Here is a 16,616-nt window from a genome sequence, read left to right as displayed (position 1 = left end):
CGTGGCTGTGTGCAGGGTGTTTGCAGGTGAATGTTAGTGTTGTGTGTGTGTGCGTGCACATGGCTGTGTGCAAGGCTGGAGCTGCACTCGTGTCTTCATGCACATGGGTGTGCAAAGGGATGGGTTTGCACACATGCGCATGCATCTGTATGTGTGCGTCATGGTCTGTGTGCACACGGCTGTGTGGTTTTGCACTCATTTGCATGCACACGGATGGAGTGTGCACAGGGCTTTGCAAGGATGTGATTGCACGTTGGTGTGAATGCACGGGTATGTGTGTGGCGAAGTCTTTGCACATGGGTGTATGGATCTACACACACATGTGCATTCAGATTCTTGTGCAAGGGTGTGCTTGTGTGTGCACAAGTGCACATGGATGTGTACAAGGATGGTTTTACTCATGTCTATGCAATGGGGGGCACGCAAAGAGGTTTTTGCATGTGAGTGTGCAAGGGTGGAGGTGTGGCCCACTAGGGTGTGTGTTCACACATGTGTGTGCAAAGATGGTCTCGCACATATGTGTGCGTGCACAGGGGTGTCTGAAGGGATGGGGCTGCAATATCTGCACATGGGTTTGTGCAAGGGCGGGGCTGCACAGGTGGGCATCGAAATGGATGTGTGCGAGGAGAGCTTTGCACACGGGTGTGCAAAAGGGTTGAGGTGCACGTGTGCTCATGTATATGTGTGGCTGTTTGCATGTGGGAGTGCAAAGGGGTTGTGATGCGTGTGCATGTGAGCATGCTTGTGTGGATGGGTTGGGTTGCACACAGGTGTGCAAAGTAGCAGGGTTGCGTGTGCATGCACTGGGGTGCAGCAGCTCTGCCTCAGAGCCTCGTGGGCCCGCAGGAGGCACGTGGCTGTGGAGGTGGCTGGGAGCGCACTGCTGGCTGCAGAGCTGATGGGCGGTGAGAGTTTGAAGGGCGAGCGGGGAAGGGGGCCCCTTTGTGCCCCTTTTGGGAGAGGGAAAGGAAAATGACCCAATGCTGATAAGGAGAGAGAAGAAATGGACTGCAAATGGTAGAAAAATGGAAGGTAACGCTGAGAAAGAGAGTTACAATGAAGAACTGCAATGGGAGAGAGAGGAAGGCTCCGACTGTGCTGCTCGCTGTGCTGCCGGGACCCGGAAGGGCCGCTCAGCCCATCCCCCGGCATCGGAGATCACGTAGGGAACAGCGGAGGCTCCTGGGAACAGGAGACTTCTGGGAGAGTCGGGACTCACCCGAGAGTGCTGGAGAGCACAGGGCCGGGCAAAAGCTCAGGTAGCGGTGTGTCCCCACAGCCCGGCACGGCCCTGAGGTGAGCACCGCTGGCACTGCCCAGCACTTGTTGTCACCGCAGTGGGGGCGCTGGGGGACGTGCAGCCCCCACAGAACCCGTGGGTACAGTCCGGGATGCAGACAGTGCAGCGGGTGCCTTTATGGCAGCTGGGTTATGCTGTGGGGGGACACTGGGGGGACATTGAGGACTACAATGCGCAGTTATGCTTTCTGAACCGCTCAGGGGATGTTCTTCACACAAATACCCGAGTTAAAGGTTCCTGGTGTGCAGCGCTCCCAACATCGGGCTCTCTGGGCGAGCTCCTGGCTGACAGCGCTGCTGCCCTCTGCCCTCGCCTGGGCCTGCTGGCAGCTGCAGGCCCCGCAGGAACTACCACTGCCAGGATGCCGTGCGGGACCGGGCGCCGCCATGGCACTGCTGTGTGCAGTGCTGTGCAGGGCTGGGCCTGCGGGCACAGGGCAGCGGGCGCTCCTTTGTGCTGTTCTCTCTTGCTTGGTTTTTCTGCGTCTTTCTTGAGCTTACCTTTCTTTTTGTCCTTGTCTTTGCATTGCTTTTTTATTTCCTTGTCATTGCTTTGAATTACTTGTCTGTTTTTTTTTGTTGTTTTTTTTTTGTTGTTGTTGTTGTTCCAGCTGGGTTTCTTTGTTTTCCAGAGCTGTGCTTTGCATTGCCTCTCACTGTTCTTTTACTTTGGTTTCTCTGCTTTGCTTTTCTCTGCTTTGCTTTTCTCTTCTTTGCGTTGAGCTGCTCTTTCATCTCTTCTTTCTTCTTTATTTTTTCTTTGTATTTCTTTGTTTTTCTTGCCTTTGATTTGCTTTGAATTTCCCTTATTTGGTTTCTACTATTTTTTCTTTGCACAGCTTTCATAGAATCATAGACTCATAGAATCGCTAAGGTTGGAAAAGACCCACAGGATCATCCAGTCCAACCATTTGCCCTTCACCAATGGTTCTCGCTAAACCATGTCCCTCAACACAACATCCAAACGCTCTTTGAACACCACCAGGCTTGGTGACTCCACCGCCTCTCTGGGCAGCCCATTCCAGTGCCTGACCACCCTTTCAGAGAAGGGTTTCCTAACGTCCAGCCTGAATCTTCCCTGGCACAGCTTGAAGCCATTCCCTCTAGTCCTATCACTGTCACACGAGAGAAGAGGCCGACCCCCAGCTCACTACAACCTCCCTTCAGGTAGTTATAGAGAGCAATAAGGTCTCCCCTGAGCCTCCTCTTCTCCAGACTGAACAATCCCAGCTCCTTCGGCCGCTCCTCGTAAGGCCTGTGCTCCAGACCCCTCACCAGCTTTGTTGCCCATCTCTGGACACGCTCCAGGGCCTCGATGTCTTTCCTACAGCCACATAACTGGACACAGTACTCGAGGTGCGGCCTCACCAGTGCTGAGTACAGGGGGATAATTACTTCCCTGTTCCTGCTGGCCACACTATTTCTGATACAAGCCAGGATGCCATTGGCCTTCTTGGCCACCTGGGCACACTGCTGGCTCATGTTCAGTCTAGCGTCTATCAACACCCGCAGGTCCATTTCCTCTACACGGTCTTCCAGCCACTCTGCCCCAAGCCTGTAGCGTTGCCTGGGGTTATTGTGGCCAAAGTGCAGGACCCGGCATATGACCCGTCTTGTTGAATCTCATCCCATTGGCTTCAGCCCAGCTATCCAGCCTATCCAGATCCCTCTGTAGGGCCTCGCTACCCTCAGGCCAGCGGATCAACACTTCCCGCCAGCTTGGTGTCATCTGCAAACTTACTGAGGGTGCACTCAATGCCCTCATCCAGGTCATCAATAAAGATATTAAACAGGACAGGCCCCAGCACCGACCCCTGGGGAACACCACTCGTGACCGGTTGCCAGCTGGATTTAACTCCATTCACCAGCCACTCTCTGGGCCCGGCCTTCCAGCCACTTCCTTACCCAGCCAAGAGTGTATCTGTCCAAGCCACGGACTGCCAGCTTCTGCAGGAGAATACTGTGGGAGACAGTGTCAAAGGCTTTGCTGAAATCTAGGGAGACCACATCAACAGCCTTTCCCTCATCCACCAGACGGGTCACTAGATCATAGAAGGAGATCAGGTTGGTCAAGCAGGACCTGCCCTTCGTGAACCCATGCTGGCTAGGCATATCCCCCGGTTGTCCTGCACTGTGCCGCAGTGATCTCCCTCAGGACAATCTGCTCCATAATCTTCCCCGGCACCGAGGTCAGGCTAACAGGCCTGTAGTTCCCCGGATCCTCCCTGCAGCCCTTCTTGTAGATGGGAGTCACATTGGCAAGCCTCCAGTCTTCTGGGACCTCACCCGTCAACAAGGAGCGCTGATAGATGATGGAAAGCGGCTCGGCTATCACCTCCGCCAGTTCCCTCAGCACTCTCAGGTGAATCTCATCCGGTCCCATGGACTTGTGGCAGTCCAGTTGGAGTAGCAGGTCTCTGACTGTTTCCTCCTGAATTGTGGGGGATTTAGTCTGCTCCCCAGCCAAGGCTGCCAGGTCAGAGAGTGGAGAAACCTGAGGATAACCTGGTCTGACTTTTAAAGACAGATGTAAAGAAGGCATTCAGAACGTCTGCCTTTTCCTTATCCTCAGTGGTCACATTCCCAGCCTCATCCAGTAGAGAATGGAGATTCTCCCTGGTCCTCCTCTTACTGTTGATATACTTGTAAGAGAGTTTCTTGTTCCCTTTTAACGCCAGCAGCCAGGTTGAGTTCAAGCTGGGCTTTTGCCTTTCTGATTTTCTCCCTGCACATCTTAACAACTTCTTTGTATTCTTTCCGGGTTGCCCGTCTCTTCTCCCACAGGAGGTAGATTTTGCAGGCTCAAGGGGGACAGCCTGATCCTGCGCCTTTAAGACTTCCTTCTGGAAGAGCAACCAGCCATCTTGTACCCCTTTACTCTCTAAGACTGAGCCCCAGGGGACTCTCCCTACTAGTCTCCTGAACAATTCAAAGTCTGCCCTCCGGAAGTCCAAGGTAGCAGTTTTGCTGTTCCCCCTCCTGACTCCAACAAGAATCGAGAACTCTACCATGTCGTGGTCACTCTGCCCAAGACAGCCCCCAACGTCTACATCTCCCACCAGACCTTTTCTGTTTGTGAACAGCAGGTCTAACGGGGCAGCTCCTCTCAGTAAGGTTCTCTATCATCTGCATCAAGAAGTTGTCCTCCATACATTCCAGAAACCTCCTAGACCGCTTCTTCTGTGCTAAATGGTATTCCCAGCATATGTCGGGGAAGTTGAAGTCCCCCATGAGGACAAGGGCCGGCAGCTTCCGCCAGCTGCTCATACAACAACTCATCTGTCTCTTCATCCTGGTTTGGCGGTCTGTAACAGATGCCCACCAGGATGTCTGCCTTGTCATTCAACCTTATTATCCCCAGTCATAAGTTCAGTAACCTCAAAGCACTCTTTAACACAGAGAGCCACGCCACCGCCCCTCCTTCCTTGCCTATCCTTCCTGAAGAGTTTGTAGCCATCCATTGCAGCACTCAACTCATGGCAGTGGTCTCACCATGTTTCTGTAATGGCAACTAGGTCATAGCCTCTGCACTCTTCTTCTGTTCTTTTTTCCATGCTTCCTCCCTGCTCCTTCTTCTGCATTTGCACTCCTCTTCTGCTGCTCTTTTTTTCCATTTCCTCACTGCTCTTTATTCTTCATCTGCACTCCTCGTCTTTCCCTTCTTCCCTGCTTCCTCCCTCCTCTTTTGTCTGCATCTGAACTCCTTTTCTGCTCTTCTTTCTTCCCTGTCTACTCACTACTTTTTCATCTGCCCTGTTCTGCTCTTCTTTCTTTTCTGTATAATCACTCATCCTTCTGCATCTGCACTTCTCATCTGCTGTTCTATCATCCCTCTCTTTTCTTCATCTGGGCACCGGTGCTACTGTCCTATCATCCCTGTATTCTTACTGCCCTTTCTTCCACGTCTTTTCCTCTTCTGCTCTTCCTTCTTCCCTGTATCCTCACTCCTTTCTTCTACAGCTGCTCTGCTTCTGCTGTTGTCTTCCTTGTTTCCTCACTCCACTTCTGCATACGCACTCCACATCTGCTGTTCTTTCTTCTGTATCCTCACTGCTTTTTCTTGTGCACTTGCATTCCTCTTATATTCTTCTGCTCTCCTCCTGTGCTGTTCTTTCTTCCGTCTCCTTGCCTCTTTCGTCTACATCTGCTTTCTTCATGCTGCTCTTTCTTCACTCTATCCTCACTTCTTTCTTCTGCATTCCCCCCCCCCTTTCTGATCTTTATTCTGTCTCCTCTCTCCTCTTTATTCTACATCTGCCCTCTTCTGCTTTCCTTTCTTTCCTGCTTCCTCCCTCCTCTTTCTTCTGCATCTGAACTCCTTTTCCACTCTTCATTCTTCCCTGTATCCTCACTGTTCCTTCCTATGCTTTCACGCTCTTCTTCCCCTGTTCTCTTCCCCTGCTTACTCACTCCTCTTTCTATTGCATCTGCACTTCTCATCTGCTGTTATCTCATCATCCCTGTGTCTTCAGTTCTCCTTTTTTTGTACTTTTCTCCTCTTCTGCTGTCCTTTCTTCCATTTATCCTCACTACTTTTCTTCATCTGCACTCTTCTGCTGCTGCTGCTGCTTTTCCCTTCTCTTCTCTCCTCCTCTTCTGCTGTTCTTGTTTTACTGTTTCCTCACTGCTCTTTATTCTTAATCTGCCCTCCTCTTGTTCATTCTTGTCTCACTCTTACTTTTGCATTGGCACTTCTCTACAGCTGTTCTTTCGTTCCGCATATCTTCATTCTTCTTTCTTCTGCATCTGCTCTTCTCTTCTCTTCTCTTCTCTTCTCTTCTCTTCTCTTCTCTTCTCTTCTCTTCTCTTCTCTTCTCTTCTCTTCTCTTCTCTTCTCTTCTCTTCTCTTCTCTTCTCTTCTCTTCTCTTCTCTTCTCTCCTCTCCTCTCCTCTCCTCTCCTCTCCTCTCCTCTCCTCTCCTCTCCTCTCCTCTCCTCTCCTCTCCTCTCCTCTCCTCTCCTCTCCTCTCCTCTCCTCTCCTCTCCTCTCCTCTCCTCTCCTCTCCTCTCCTCTCCTCTCCTCTTCTTTTTTTTTGTGTGTGTGTATGCACGCTCCTCTTCCTTCTGCATCTGTTATTCTCTTCTGTTTTCCTTTTTTTCCCCCACATCCTCACTGTTTTGTATCTGCATTCCTCTTCTCCTATTCTTGTTTTCCCCTGACTCCTCACTCCTTTCTTCTCCATCTGCACTCCATGCTTTTTTTTTCCATTTCCGTACTGCTTTCTTCTGCATCTGCACTCCTCTACCACTGTTCTTTCTTTCCTGTCTCCTCAGTCCTCTTTCTTCTGCATCCGTGTTCCTCGTCTGCTTTCACTTCTTCCCTCTATCTGTGCTCCTTTTTCTTCTGCATCTGTGCAGCTTTTCTCCTCTTTTCTTCAGTCTCCTCTCTCCTATTCCTTCTGCCTCTGCTCTCCTCTCTGCTTTTCTTTGTTCCCTGTGTTCTCACTACTTCTGCATCTGTTCCTCGTCTGTTTTTTTTCTCTCTGTCTTCACTTTTTTCTTCTGACAGCTCTGCTCTTCTTGATTCCCTATATTATGTCCTGTCCTTCTGCTGCTGTTCTTTCTTTCCCTATATCTTCTCTCCTCTTCTTCTGACTGTACTCCTCTTCTGATCTTTGTGTTCCCACACCTCTTCATCTCCACTCTTCTGCTGTTCTTTTTCACTGTCTTCTCCTTTCTTCTTCATCCTGTTTTTTACCCTCATCCTCTTCTTCTTCTCTTCTTTTCCTCTTCTGCTCTTATTTCTTACCTGTGTCTGCTCTTCTCTCCTTCTGCTCTTATCCTTCTCAGCATCTGTCTTCCCTTTATCCTCTCTCCTCCTTTTCTGCCTATCTTCTCTCCTCGTCTTCTGCGCTTTGCTGTCTTGCCTCTGTTGAATCCTTTCCACTACTGTGCTTTTCATCTTCTACACTTCTTCCTTGCCTGTATCCTTTCATCTTCTGCTGAATTTGTATCCGCTCTTCTGCTCTACAAAGGACTCCATTCTACATCTCCAGGAACTGCTTTTGAATGGAGAGTTTTCCAGAGTTGCTTCCAGTTCTTACTTGGAGGAACTAAGGTTTTTATCCTTGTTCCTCCACTCTGTTTTCCTGCAGAGATACGTGTATAGGTGAGATGCTCAGGTGAAATTTCCTTCCTTGCGCCAACAGCCTGTTTGTGTCCATGTGATGCACGGTGAAGAGAAGCCAGCTGTTCTGTGAGTAAGCCTGCCAAACAGGAATAATGGTTCTGGCCTTTTTGGCAAGGCCCTCAGGAGAAGGCTTTAGACAGGCTGGTTATTTGTCAACTGTGTCAACATATTGTGCTACATTGTGAACAGCAGCTCCTGCCCTCATTTTGAAAGGAAGTTTAGCAAAAGTCTGTACATGTTTTATTCTACTGCAAAAACATAATCTACTTTTCTGCTTCACAGCCACACTCCTCACACTGCTAAAGAGTCTGTCTGCTTTTTCCTTTGAGGTCTCCTTTAGATCCTGAAAGTCTGCTCCCTGGTCTCCCTGGAGCCTTCCCTCCTCCAGGCTGCACAGCCCCAGCTCTCTCAGCCTGTCCTTGCAGGGGAGGCATTCCATAGTTTGCATCATTTTTGTAGCCCTCCTGTGGATGCACTCTAACAGGGCCATGTCTCTCCTGTACTGAGGACCCCACAACTGGATGTAATAGTCCAGGTGAGCTCTCACCAGAGCAAAGTAGATGGTCAGGATCACCTCCCTCACCCTGCTGGCCACGCTTCTTTTGATGAAGTGCAGGGTATGGGTGGCTTTCTAGGCTGCAAGAGCACGTTGCTGGCTCATGTCCAGCTGCCATCCATCAGTACCCCCAAGTTCATTTCAACAGCACTGCGCTCTCTCCTTTCATCCCCCAGCTGGTAGTGCTGGTAGGGATTGCCACAACCCACGTGCAAGGCCTTGCACTGGGCTTTGTTGAACCTCAGGAGTTTCACCTGGACCCACTACTTGAGCCTGCCTAGATCTCTCTTGTCCCTTGGGCAAGTTGACCTCAGCTGTTTCAGGGTATGTTTGGATATGAGAAACTGGGATGTCTCATGAGTGGAGGCAAGCAAGCTACGCACTCAGAGAGGCACAGAGGGTTACGAATTTTTAAGAGTACACACACACATAGGCATCTATTCCAGGTAATCTCAGTTAGTAGCAAGCAGGAGACTCCTTAAGCAAACGTAATATTATATACTGACTCTTGAGAGACGGGCAAAAGACCAAGTAGGACAAAGAGAAGAAACGCTGTAGTGGATTCGGCAGGAAGTATCAGCATGGTGTCCCCTGCTTCAAGGTTTTCTCTCTCAAATCCACCACAGCCTCTGTCCTGCTTGGTTTTTTGTTCTTTTTGTTTTGTTTTTAAATTCTCTCCAGGGTCTGTGGGGTTTTTTTTCCACTTGCATGCCGTATCTGCATGGCCAGTGCATGATGTTGCGCCCAAGCAGAACACGTGCTTGCAGAAAACAAGTTATTTGCCAAACAAGACAAACTAGCAAGGTCAGCTTCCTACCAAAACAAGATAAGCAGCTCTAGCTGGAAATGCAATCATCCTCAAAACTGTCGTGCAGCCCATGGTTCTAGTCACACAGTCATCCAGTTATGCTGTCTGTCAGGAAGCTTTGTTCCAATTCAGGATCATTCTTTGGCCAGGACCTTTGGGTCCCTGACACGTCACCCCACAGCTTGGTGTCACAGTAATCATAGAACCCTTTGAGTTGGAAGGGACTTCTGAAGGCCATCTAGTCCAACTTCCCTGCAATGCACAGAGACACCACAGATAGATCAGGTTGCCCGGGGCCTTATCCAGTCTATCCTTGAAAGTCTCCAGGAGTGGGGCATCACCCACATCACTAGGCAATATGTTCCAGTGCATCACCACCCTCACTGTAATACATCTTCTTATATCTAACATAAGTCTACCCTCTTTACTCTTGAAGCCATTTCTCCTTGTTCTATCACCACAGACCCTGCAAAACAGTCTGTCCCCTCCTTTCCTGTAGCTCCCCTTTAGGTACTGACAGGCCACTCTCAGGTCACCTCACAGCTTTCTCTTCTCCAGGCTGAACATTCCCAGCTCTCTCAGCTTGTCCTCATAGGAGAGGTGTTCCATTCCATGGATCTTTTTTGTGGCCTTTCTCTGGATGCGCTCCAATAGGTCCATGTCTCTCCTGTACTGAGGACTCCACATCTGGATGCAGTACTCCAGGTGAGGCCTCACCAGTGCAGAGCTGATGGACAGGATCACCTCCCTCACCCTGCTGGCCACACTTCTTTTGATGCAGCCCAGGGTATGGTTGACTTTCTGAGCTGAAGGGGCACACTTCTTGCTCGTGTCCAGCTTCCCATCCACCAGCACCCCCAGGTCTTTTTCAGCAGGGATGTGCTCAGTCCCTTCATCCCCCAGTCTGTATTGGTAATGGGGGTTGCCTCAACCCAGGTGAAAGTCCTTGCACCTCATGAGGTTCACCTGGGCCCGCTGCTTAAGCCTCCGAATGACATCCTGTCCCTCTGGTGTGTTGACTGCACCCCACACCTTGGTGTCATCAGCAAGCTTACTGAGGGTGTACGCAACCCCACTATTGATGTAATTGATGAAGGTATTAAAGTGTATCAGTGCTAGCACCAACTCCTGGGCGACACTGCTCGTCAAAGTTCTCCGTTGACTACTACTACTTTTTGGATTCAGTCCTGCAGCCAGTCCTTTGTCTGTTGAACAGTCCTCTCATCAAATCCATAGCTTCCCAATCTGGAACGAATGATACTATGGTCTACTGTGTAAAGCCCTTACTGAATTTGAGATAGATGACATCAGTGGCTCTTCCTCTTGTCCACTGATGGAATAACACCATCATAAAAGGCCACCAGGTTGGTCAACAGGATTTGCCCTTGGTGAAGCCATGCTGGTTCTCCCATATCACCTCCCTGCCTTCCATGTGCCTCAGCATAGCTTCCCGGAGGATCTGTTCCATGATATTTCCCAGTACAGAGGTGAGACTGGCAGGTTGGTTGTTCCCAGCATCATCTTTTTTACCCTTTTTAAAATGAGTATGATGTTTCCTTTTTTCCAGTTACCAGGGACTACACCTGATTGCCACAACTTTTGAGATATCAGAGAGTGGCTTGGCAACCACATCAGCCAATTCCCCTAGGACCGTCAGATGCATCTCATCGGGACCCATAGACTTGTGGATGTTCACGTTTCACATGTGGTTGCAGATCCTGATCTTCACTCACAGTGGGTGGGACGTTGCTCCCCAAATCTCCCTCCTATCAAACCAAAGGTTTGAGGGCTCTGTGTGGCTAAGCAGTTATCAGGGAAGACTGTAGCAAAAAAAGTTGTTAAGTACCCCAACCGTCTCCGTGTCTGTTGTTACCAACCTGCCTGTGTCACTCACTAGGGTGGGCACACATTGCTGGACTTCTCCTTTCTGGTTGAGGTACCTGTAGAAGCCTTTCTTGTTCTTTTTGCCATCCTGAGCCAAGTTCAGTTCAAGGTGGGCCTTGGCTTTCCTGACCCTGTCCCTACACAGCCTAGCAGCTTCCTTATACTATTCCCACTAAACCTGTCCTTGTTTCCACTGCCCGTGTGTTTTCTTCTTACTCTTCAGTTTGACCAGCAGATCCCAGTTCAGCCACACCGGTCTCTTGCCTTCCTTTCTTGACTTGCTACACCTGCGGATGGAGAGCTCTTGCGCCTTGAAGAAAGCCTCCTTAACAATCTGCCAACGCTGCTGCATGCCCTTCCCCATGAGGACAGTTTCCCAGGGCGTTTTCTTGATTAACTCCCTGAAGAGCTGGAAGTTAGCTGTTCTAAAGTTTAGCTTCCTATTACTCTTCACCTGTCTCAGGGCCCTCCTAAGCGTGAACTCAACCATAGCATGGTTGCTACAGCCCAGGCAGCCTCCAATCCTGATGTCACTAATTGGTTCGTTTATATGGGTAAGCAGCAGGTCCAGTATTGCATACCTCTGGTGAGTCCATCAATTACTTGACTCAGGAAGTTGTCCTGAATGCATTCCAGGAGCCTCCTGGATTGCCTACAGCAGATGTCTGGATGGTTAAAGTCCCTCAGCAGGACAGGCGCTTGTGAACACAATGCCTCCTGTAGCTGGAGGTAGAAAGCCTCATTGACGGTCTCTGACTGATCTGATGGCCTGTAATAGACACCAATCACAAGGCTTCCTTCACATGCCTCCAGTCTCTAACTGTCATCCACTGGCTTTCAACTTGCTCATGACTGTTCTTTTGGGATAGCTCTTCACATTCTATTCTTTTCCTGGTGTAGATAGCAACACCCCCACCCCTCCTTCTTCACCTGTCCCTTCTGAACAGCTTGCAGCCATTAATCGCCACACTCCAGTCATGGGAATCATCTCACCAAGTTTCAGTGACAACTATATCATGGTTTTCAAGAAGCACAGTAGTTTCGAGCTCCTCCTCTTTGTTTCCCAAGCTGTGTGTTGAGGCACTGCAGCTGGGCAGCTGGTCTTGTTACTCCCTGAAAGGATAACACCTCTCTACTACAGTTATGACATCCCACACCTTATGATGGGAAGGCTCACTATCCCCCCTCTCCCTCTTCATACTTAGTTTATAGCCCTCTCAAGGACTCATCCGCAAGCTTGCTGCGGGTGCACTCAATCCCACTGTCAGTGTCCTGGATGAAGACATTAAACAGCACCAGTCCCAGTACTTATTCATGACAGGCATCGCTCATCACTGATCTGATCCAGGCATTGAGCCACTGATTAGTACTCTCTGGGACTGGTCTTGCAACCGGTTATTTGTCCAACAGCAGTCCACCCATCAAATTTGTATCTTTCCAATTGAAGAGAAGGGTGTCGTGGGGAACCATCCCAAAGTTCCTACTGAAGTCCAGATAGATGACATCGGTGTCTTTTCCCTTCTCCTTTGACACAGTTACTCCATCACAGGAGGCCCCTTGGTTGGTCAGGCAGGACCTGCCCTTGCTGAAACCATGCTAGTTCTCCCATATCACATCCCATTCTTCCATGTGCCTTAGTGCAGCCTCCAGGAAGATCTGCTCCGTGATCTTTTCCAACACAGCGTTGAGGCTGACAAGTCAGTAGATCCCTGCGTGGTCCTTTCTACGCTTCTTAAAAATGGCTGTGATGTTGCCCTTTTTCCAGTCACCAGGGACTTCATCTGACTGCCGTGACTTTCAAAATATCACGGAGAGCACATAAACCAATTTCCTCAAGACTCTGGGATGCATCTTGTAGGGATCCACAGACTTAGAGATATTCATGTTAATCAGGTGGTCATAAACCAAAGCTTCACTTACAGCAGGATGGGTATTGTTCCCCCAGTTCCCATCTTCAGAACCATCCTCCCAAGAGCCGTGCGCAGAGCAGTGGGCAGTGAAGACTGAAGCAAAACACGTGTCAATTGTTAAGTGAAAGATAGGCCTTGTAGAAGTCTAATAGAGAGACATGGTCAAAATGCATGAGACGTTTTTCTGTAACTTGAGTTAGCACTGTACTATGCCATCCCAGTGTCCTGGTTTCAGCTCAGTCAGTGCCAATCTCACACCGATGTTTGGTTGTTGCCAAGTGATAGGTGCACACCTGGCACTGCTCAGTGGGGAAGAATCGCCCCTTTGGGGCAAGGGGAAGAATCCTTCTGCTCCAAGCAGAGATGAGGGTCTAGTTTCCCTTGTATTGCCTGCTACTGCGGTCTGTCACCGCAGGGTTGGACACCAGCTTAGCTTCTTCCCCTTGCGGGGACTTAAAGCAGAGCAGTCGGTCTGCTCATGTCAGTGTACAGCACCATGCTTTCATCTCTTGCTCAGATTCCTATGCTGTCTGGTGATTTTCTCTTGCAACCTTGATGTTTCCTCAAAAATGTCACCAAGCTGAGCACACTTGCCCTCACAACAACCAGCTCTGCCCTCAGGCTCCAGCAGGGCTTCCAGATTCTGGAGTTTCTCACAGCTGAAGGTCTGAGCAGCACTTCCACTCCTCAGCAGGTCTGCTGAGGGAAGCTGGTGGCCCCTCTGGTCTCGGTTCCCACCTCAGTCCTACCATTGTGGCAAGTGGTCACCATATTTGTTTACGCCTGGAACAGAGAAGATGGGCCCCCTGCTGCCCTCCCTGTGCACCCTCTGGCATGAACTATTGCAGACATTGGCCTATGCCAGACTAGAGGCAGACAGGAAGCCAGGGTGCCTCCTCCACTCTTGCATCTTTTGGTGTTCACTTTTTGGAATCATCTGCTGCAGTTTTTTCTACATCTAAACCTAAACTGAAAGGTAAAGGAGGAAAAGTCAGTCTTGATTGCCTGTGTTTTAGATCTGCTTCCTTCTGTTAAATGTTTATGTTGATTTTCAGAAGAGGATAATTTACCAGTGACACCAGAGACGTGAGACTTCAATAATGAGTTCCATCTATTTCTCTGCTGTGCCTGTGAGAATTTGTTTTCCCCAAGCTCGCTCACCAATCAAACAAGAGCCAGCCTATAGATGCCCTGCAAAATAAAGCTTATCCATCTCTTCCACCTTTCTCTCACTCTGCATGGACTGTATGGGAGGAAGTTAAGTTGCTCAGCCTGAAGTATCTGCACAGCAGTACCTTTTGAGAGGCTCCTCCTAATTTTCTTTTTTTTCTAATATGGACCACCCTTAAGAATTTGAAGGTGAAATTTTTTCCCCTCAGAAAAGTATGGCATTTAGATTAGGATGTTGGATAGTAATAACAGTTAGAAACTCTTTGGAAACAACTGCATTAGTGTGCAGAATAGCAGCAGGAGAGAATGTGTGACAGATGCGCTTCTGCAATATCTTTGTCTGTGATGTACAGAAGGCCTGCCAGCAAGGGAGAAGAAAAGGAAGGATAAAGTCTTCCATCCAGACTGTGACAGTCAGATGAACTGGAGTTGGCCATGGGACAAGGAAATGAAACTGTCGTTACTGAATTCATCCTCGAGGGTTTCTCAGGGCTTAATCAAAGGCTACAGCTATTTCTCTCTCTGGTCTTTCTACTCATCTACCTGACAACGGTGATGGGGAATGCAACCATCATTTTCCTCGTGTGTGTGGATAACCGCCTGCAAATCCCTATGTACTTTTTCATTGGCAATCTGGCATTCCTGGAAATCTGCTTTACATCCTGCACAAGCATCAAATTGTTGGTGATTCTGAGCTCTGGCAGGAGAACAATCTCTGTAAGTGCCTGCTTTGTCCAGTCCCTATTTCTACTTTGCCCTGGGATGTACTGGAGTTGATTCTCCTTGTGGTCATGTCCTTTGACCGTTACCTTGCCATCTGCCAGCCTTTGCGCTATGCTGCCATCATGACGCAGCAGCTCTGCATCCTCCTGCTTGTTGCTGCTTGGGTCGCATGCTTCACATTCATGAGTTACCACCTGGTACTGCTCTCAAAGCTCACTTTCTGTGGTTCAAACAAGATCCAGCACTTTTTTTGTGACATCTTCCCCTTGTTCCAGCTGTCCTGCTCTGACACCAACTTGCTCTGGAGAATAGACTCCGTTTTGATCCTGTTCATTCTGCTGGGTTCATTGTGTTTAACTCTGTCATCTTATGTGTGCATCTTGTTCTGTATTCTACGCATGCCTTCCAGGAGGAAAAAAGCTTTTGCTACTTGTTCTTCCCATCTCACCAGCTTGGCCATTGCATTTGGAAGCTGCCTTGATCTCTATTCCCATCCCTCGGAACGTGTTTCTTTGGAGACCAACAAACTTGTGGCTTTACTGAACACTGTCCTGTACCCGTTCTTAAACCCTTTCATCTACAGCCTTAGAAACAAGCTTGTGGTGCTGGTCCTGAAGGATGCCATTGCCCATGCAACAGCGCAGCTTTTCCCTCAGTCACGATGCATTTCTGGACAGTAATTCTAATTATCTGTTATTGTACCTAATGCTGCTAGGGCTGTCGGACACACTATGTAGAGGAGAAGCATTTTTGGATTGCAGAAGTGTTCTTAAGGGATGCTTAGGGAGGTTCCAAAGGCAGGAAAACTGGGGATTTAGGTGATTTAAGGTGGGATGACTGTGTGGGAAGAAAACAAGGGGTTAGGAGATTGAAAGGGCTAGTCAACTACACATTTATCTGGTACATGCCCTGCACCTGATCTGTACAGTTTGTCTTGTCTTCCATTAAACTCTGTCTGTTCCTACCTCTTTCTTGAGTGAAGTTCTCTCTCTTCTGCCCGACGTGTACATGGGAATGCAGCCATCAGACAAGAACAAGGGTGCCAAAAGGACCATGGATGGTAGGTGTCAGAAACCAGAGAGAGCAGAGTGTGGGGACTTAATGAATTTAGGTGTGTGTGTGACTGGGGTGGTCTGTGCCCACAGCTGGACTGCAGCTATGGCCATGGAGGCTTATATATTTAGGCTGCCCACAACTGGGGCCCCGAGTGGGACCCCAGGGCAGATCCTGGACTGACTGAGAGTCTGAGCCCAGCTGCTAAGGGTATGTTCCATAAATAGATAGATAGACAGATAGATAGGCAGGCAGACAAATAGAGGTAGCATATATGTATGTATATTTTACATATCCCACTAACATTTCTCCATCCTGTTCATGCTAGAGAGGAGATTGTGATAAGGCTGTTGCTGCTAGCTCTGTTTGCCAACTAGAATTATGTCCATGGCACTAAGGTAAATCAAGCACTGCCTGCATCAAGAGGCTTTGAACGCACAGGGGAAAGGACAGCCTTCTGCTACATGAACAGCAGTCCTATACTCATTTTCCCGTGTCCCAGCACTTCAAGGCAGACCCCAGAGAGCCCTGGGAGACAACCGTACCCACTTCTGCTTTGGCCTGACCCATAGCCTGGTTCTCCTCATCCTTAACAGCAAAATTGACAAGGAAGCCTGCTGGTAACGCACTGACAGTTGGGAATTCCTTTTGGGCTGTCTGTCTGTGCACCTCATATCCAGAAGGTACCCCTATCTCTGCTGGGGCTCACAAGTCCACCACCAGTTTCATGGCAAAACCAAACACCAGGGTCACTTCCTGAGGCCAAACCTGAGGCCAAGCTCCATTAAGGAAATCCAGGAGAGGCTGGGTCCTATATTGTTTTACATTCACCGGTAACATGGATGAAAGGATAGAGTGCCTGCTGTGTCCAGAAAAGTGGCAGATTCATTGATTTATAAGGACATGTGGAGTGTGAGAATGTTGATTTCAGGAGAACTGAAAGAAGTCTTCAGAAGTGGCATGATAAGGAAAAAGCAGTAAGTAAATATGATGGAACATAGATCTGAATTCATAAACATGAAGACAGCTCAGTATCCTTTGGTCATTAATGCAGGACATACACAGAGTGTCTGTCAAACAGTCG

This window comes from Gallus gallus, chromosome 16, assembly GCF_016699485.2.
Source record: "Gallus gallus isolate bGalGal1 chromosome 16, bGalGal1.mat.broiler.GRCg7b, whole genome shotgun sequence".
Taxonomy (NCBI): Eukaryota; Metazoa; Chordata; class Aves; order Galliformes; family Phasianidae; genus Gallus; species Gallus gallus.
Note: the sequence above shows the minus strand (reverse complement) of the source record.